Here is a 6,845-nt window from a genome sequence, read left to right as displayed (position 1 = left end):
ACCCAAGCCCCTGGCCTCTCCCTCTCCCTCCCATGACACTCCTCCGTCTCCCAGCGCTTGGCGAAGCCCTGCCGAGATCACCGTTGCTTCCACCACCACACCGTCGTGCTGCTGGATCTTCATCAACCTCTCCTTCCCCCTTGCTGGATCAAGTTGGAGGAGACGTCTTCCCAACCGTATGTGTGTTGAACGCGGAGGTGCCGTCCGTTCGGCAATTGGTCATCGGTGATTTGGATCACGTCGAGTACGACTCCATCAACCCCATTCTCTTGAACTCTTCCGCGCGTGATCTACAAGGGTATGTAGATGCACTCCTCTCTCCCTCGTTGCTAGATGACTCCATAGATTGATCTTGGTGATGCGTAGAAAATTTTAAAATTCTGCTACGTTCCCGAACAGTGGCATCATGAGCTAGGTCTATGCGTAGTTACTATGCACGAGTAGAACACAAAGTAGTTGTGGGCGTCGATATTGTCAATTTACTTGCCGTTACTAGTCTTATCTTAATTCGGCGGCATCGTGGGATGAAGCGGCCTGGACCAACCTTACATGTACGCTTACGTGAGACCGGTTCCACCGACTGACATGCACTAGTTGCATAAGGTGGTTGGCGGGTGTCTATCTCTCCCACTTTAGTCGGATCGGATTCGACGAACAGAGTCCTTATGAAGGGTAAATAGAAATTGGCAATTCATGTTGTGGTTTTGGCGTAGGTAAGAAACGTTCTTGCTAGAAACCTATAGCAGCCACGTAAAAACTTGCAACAACAATTAGAGGACGTCTAACATGTTTTTGCAGCAAGTGTTTTGTGATGTGATATGGCCAAAGGATGTGATGAATGATATATGTGATGTATGAGATGATCATGTTCTTGTAATAGGAATCACGACTTGCATGTCGATGAGTATGACAACCGGCAGGAGCCATAGGAGTTGTCTTTATTTATTTATGACTTGCGTGTCAACATAAACGTCATGTAATTACTTTACTTTATTGCTAAAGCGTTAGCCATAGTAGTAGAAGTAATAGATGATGAGACAACTTCAAGAAGACACGATGATGGAGATCATGATGATGGAGGGTGACAACGATGATCATGGAGCCCCGAAGATGGAGATCAAAGGAGCAAATGATATTGGCCATATCATGTCACTATTTGATTGCATGTGATGTTTATCATGTTTTACATCTTATTTGCTTAGAACGACGGTAGCTTAAATAAGATGATCCCTCGTAATAATTTCAGTAAAGTGTTCCCCCTAAATGTGCACCATTGCGAAGGTTCGTTGTTTCAAAGCAATATGTGATGATCGGGTGTGATAGATTCTAACATTCGAATACAACGGGTGTAAGCCAGATTTACACACGCAATACACTTAGGTTGACTTGACGAGCCTTGCATGTACAGACATGGCCTCGGAACACAGAAGACCGAAAGGTCGAGCATGAGTCGTATAGAAGATACGATCAACATGAAGATGTTCACCGATGTTGACTAGTCCGTCTCACGTGATGATCGGACACGGCCTAGTTAACTCGGATCATGTTAGACTTAGATGACTGGAGGGATGTCTATCTGAGTGGGAGTTCATTGAATAATTTGATTAGATGAACTTAATTATCATGAACATAGTCTAAAATCTTTACAATATGTCTTGTAGATCAAATGGCCCACGTTGTCCTCAACTTCAACACGTTCCTAGAGAAAACCAAGCTGAAAGACGATGGCAGCAACTATACGGACTGGGTCCGGAACCTGAGGATCATCCTCATAGCTGCCAAGAAAGATTATGTCCTAGAAGCACCGCTAGGTGACACACCCATCCCACAGAACCAAGACGTTATGAACGCTTGGCAGACACGTGCTGATGATTACTCCCTCGTTCAGTGCGGCATGCTTTATAGCTTAGAACCGGGGCTCCAAAAGCGTTTTGAGAGACACGGAGCATATGAGATGTTTGAAGAGCTGAAAATGGTTTTTCAAGCTCATGCCCGGGTCGAGAGATATGAGGTCTCTAACAAGTTCTTCAGCTGTAAGATGGAGGAAAATAGTTCTGTCAGTGAGCACATACTCAAAATGTCTGGGTTGCATAACCGCTTGACTCAGCTGGGAGTTAATCTCCCAGATGATGCGGTCATTGACAGAATCCTTCAGTCGCTTCCACCGAGCTACAAGAGCTTTGTGATGAACTTCAATATACAGGGGATGGAAAAGACCATTCCTGAGGTATATTCAATGCTGAAATCAGCAGAGGTAGAAGTCAAAAAGGAACATCAAGTGTTGATGGTGAATAAAACCACTAAGTTCAAGAAAGGCAAGGGTAAGAAGAACTTCAAGAAGGACGGCAAGGGAGTTGCCGCCCCCGGTAAGCAAGCTGCCAGGAAGAAGCCAAAGAATGGACCCAAGCCCGAGACTGAGTGCTTTTATTGCAAGGGAAGTGGTCACTGGAAGCGAAACTGCCCCAAATACTTAGCGGACAAGAAGGCCGGCATCACGAAAGGTATATGTGATATACATGTAATTGATGTGTACCTTACTAGTACTCGTAGTAGCTCCTGGGTATTTGATACCGGTGCGGTTGCTCACATTTGTAACTCAAAGAAGGAGCTGCGGAATAAACAGAGAATGGCGAAGGACGAGGTGACGATGCGCGTCGGGAATGGTTCCAAGGTCGATGTGATCGCCGTCGGCACGCTACCTCTACATTTACCTACGGGATTAGTTTTAAACCTCAATAATTGTTATTTAGTGCCAGCTTTGAGCATGAACATTGTATCAGGATCTCGTTTAATACGAGATGGCTACTCATTTAAATCCGAGAATAATGGTTGTTCCATTTATATGAGAGATATGTTTTATGGTCATGCTCCGATGGTGAATGGTTTATTCTTAATGAATCTCGAGCGTAATACTACACACATTCATAGTGTGAATACTTTGACTGACTTTGATGCAAGGTCAATCCTCGTTCAAGGTCTAGTTGATAGAAATAGAGCTCACAAAGAAGGCCACGATAGAGATCATCCGACTGGAAGCAGGGTACACATTTCAGAACCCGAGTGTTTCAGCAGAGCCATTAGAGCAGCAGTGATTCCTCCCAACTTCAAGTTGGCGACTGGAGTCAGCAAGTTCACTGTCAAGTCCAAGCCAGACACTTGGCTTGAAGATTACCGAGTGGCTGTGCAGATTGGCGGTGGCAATGATGATGTGGCCATGAAGCACCTCCCCTTGATGTTGGAGGGCTCTGCCAGAGTGTGGTTGAATCAGTTGGATCCTGGCAGTATATATAGTTGGGAGGAACTTGCTCGAGTGTTTGTTAGGACCTTTGAAGGCACTTGCAAAAGGCCGGCAGGGTTGATAGAATTGCAGTGTTGTCTCCAAAAACCGAATGAAACTTTGAGGGTTTATAGCCAGAGATGGATCATGTTGCACCATACAGTGGAGAATGTGTCAGATCACCAAGCAATTTGTGCCTTCAAGGAAGGCGTTAAGTATCGGGAGTTGAATCTGAAATTTGGTCAGACATGAGATATGACTCTGACTCGGATGATGGAGATTGCTACCAAATATGCCAATGGTGAAGAGGAAGACTGACTCCGGAGTGGCAAACACAAAACAGTCACCCAAGAAACGGGAGGAGGGAATTCCAGTCAGAAACAGAAGCGAAAAGTTGAACCAGCTGCTCCTGGTGAAGCTTTAGCTGTTGCCCAAGGAAAGTTGAAAGGAAAGCCCAAAGGGCCTTGGGCTCCCAAAAAAGTTAAGGATAAAGATGGGAATGATGTGTTGGATTTACTGTGCCATATTCACACCAAGAAAGATGAAGAGGGGAACATCATTTACCCTAAACACACCACTCGACAATGTCGTTTCCTGATCCAGCAGTTCCGAGAGAAACAACCTAAGGAAAAAGAAAAGGAGTCGGATGGAGGTGAGGATAGGGAAGAAGATGATGACGTTTTTCCCAATGTCAATTCCACACTGATGGTTTTTGCTGATGTTGAAAGCAAAGTCGATTGAAGGTTATTAACCGAGAGGTGAACATGGTTGCTCCGGCAACACCCAGTTATCTGAAGTGGTCCCAGACTGCCATCACATTCAACCAGTCGGACCACCCAGCGCATATAGCCACCCCTGGGAGGCAAGCACTGGTGGTCGACCCAGTAGTCGAAGGCACTCGACTGACTAAAGTGTTGATGGATGGTGGCAGTGGCTTGAATATCCTTTATGCTGAAACCTTGAAGGGAATGGGCATTCCGATGTCCAAACTTAGTGAAAGCAACATGAGTTTCCATGGTGTTATACCTGGCAAGAAAGCTCAGTCACTCGGCCAGATCGCACTTGATGTGGTTTTCGGTGATTCCAAGAACTACCACAAGGAAAAGTTGATGTTTGAGGTAGTGGATTTCAAGAGTGCTTACCATGCCATTCTGGGGAGACCAGCTTATGCACGTTTTATGGCTCGACCATGTTACGTGTATCTCAAATTGAAGATGCCTGGCCCCAAAGGAGTAATCACTGTCACCGACAATTGGCAGAAGGCAGAAGAGTGCTTCCAGAAGGGCTCAAAAATTACTGATGCACAAATGACAGTAGTAGAACTGCAAGAGTACCAGAAAAATGCAGATCCGAGTGACTTGCTGCGAGCTAAGAAGCCTGCCATAGAGTCCGCATTTCAGTCTTCAGGGGAAACGAAGCCGATTCATATCCACCCGACCAACCCCAATGCTGCTCCGACCCATATCTCGTCAACACTCGATAGCAAATAGGAAGAAGCGATCATCCAGTTCCTCCATGAGAACTGAGACATCTTTGCATGGAAACCTTCTGACATGCCGGGTGTACCCAGGGGACTGACTGAGCATCGTTTGCGAGTCGACCCTAAAGTAAAACCAGTCAAGGAACATCTTCGATGGTCTACCGTCCAGAAGAGAAAAGCAATTGGCAAAGAAGTGGCTCGACTCCTGGCAGCTGAGTTCATCCGAGAGATTTGCCACTCCGAGTGGCTCGCCAATGTTGTCATGGTTCCTAAGAAGGATGATTCACTTCGCATGTGCATTGACTTCAAGCATATCAATCGGGCCTGCCCGAAAGATCATTTTCCTCTTCCCCGCATCGACCAAATTGTCGACTCTACTGCGGGGTGTGAGTGTTTGTCCTTCTTGGATGCCTATTCCGGGTACCATCAGATCCGATTGTATGGACCCGATGAGATAAAAACAGCTTTCATCACCCCATTCGGATGTTCCTGTCATGTCACTATGCCATTCGGCCTGAAGAACGCCGGAGTCATATTCATGAGGATGATTCAGAAGTGTCTGCTCACTCAAATCAGTCGGAATGTGGAAGCATACATGGATGACATTGTAGTCAAGTCATGTAAAGGTTCCGACCCGCTGGCCGACCTTGCCGAAACCTTTGCCAACCTCAGTAGGTATGATATCAAGCTTAATCCATCAAAGTGCACATTCGAAGTTCCTGGCGGAAAGTTACTCGGTTTCCTCGTTTCCGAACGAGGGATCGACGCTAATCCAGACAAAGTTGGTGCCATTCTTCGGATGAAACGCCCTGTGCGTGTGCACGATGTCCAAAAGCTTACTGGTTGTTTGGCTGCTCTAAGTCGATTCATTTCTTGTCTTGGTGAAAAGGCACTGCCTCTTTACCGACTGATGAAGAAGTCTGATAAGTTCGAGTGGACTCCCGAAGCTGATGCAACATTTGTAGAGCTCAAAGCCCTGCTTTCCACCCAGCCGGTGCTTGCTGCACCAATCAGCAAAGAACCTTTACTGCTTTACATTGCAGCCACTGGACAAGTTGTCAGTACAGTACTCACGGTCGAGCGGGAAGAAGAAGGAAAAACTTATAAAGTTCAGCGCCCAGTATATTACGTTTCCGAAGTCCTGACTCCATCAAAGCAAAGATATCCCCATTATCATAAGCTTGTTTATGGAATTTACATGACCACAAAGAAGGTTGCACACTATTTCTCTGATCATTCCATTACAGTCGTCAGCGATGCTCCATTATCGGAGATTCTGAACAACAGAGACACAACTGGTCGAGTGGCAAAGTGGGCGATTGAACTCCTTCCCCTGGATATCAAGTTTGAAGCAAAAAGGCTATTAAGTCTCAAGCAATAGCTGATTTCCTCACCGAGTGGATCGAACAACAACTTCCAGCCCAAATTCACTCGGAGCATTGGACCATGTTCTTCGATGGGTCCAAGATGCTGAATGGTTCCGGTGCTGGAGTGGTGTTGGTCTCCCCCCGTGGCGGCAAACTCAGTTATGTTCTACAGATTCACTTTGACTCCTTCAACAATGAGACTGAATACGAGGCACTTCTGTATGGGTTGCGTATGGCCATTTCACTCGGCGTCCGTCGCCTCATGGTGTATGGCGACTCAGATTTAGTGGCCAATCAGGTGATGAAGGAGTGGGACGTCAGAAGCCCAGCCATGAGTGGTTATTGTAATGCAGTAAGGAAGTTGGAAAAGAGGTTCAAGGGGTTAGAGCTCCATCACATCCCCCGACTGAAAAATCAAGCAGCCGATGATCTGGCAAAGATAGGCTCCAAGAGAGAAGCCATTCCTAGTAATGTGTTCCTAGAGCATATTCATGCACCTTTAGTTCAAGAAGATCCCTTCACTGAAGATCCCCCACAGCCGAAGAGTGCCACTGATCCGACTAAAATCGAGATTCCAGCCGTGGTCGACTTGATCATGGAAGTTTTGGTCGTCACCCCGGATTGGACAGTACCATATATCGCATACATTCTTAGAAGAGAACTCCCGGAAGATGAAGAAGAGGCTCGACTGTCCGTCGATCTAAGGCCTTCACTGTGATAA

This window comes from Triticum dicoccoides, chromosome 6A, assembly GCF_002162155.2.
Source record: "Triticum dicoccoides isolate Atlit2015 ecotype Zavitan chromosome 6A, WEW_v2.0, whole genome shotgun sequence".
Lineage (NCBI taxonomy): Eukaryota > Viridiplantae > Streptophyta > Magnoliopsida > Poales > Poaceae > Triticum > Triticum dicoccoides.
This window is presented reverse-complemented; position numbering follows the sequence as displayed.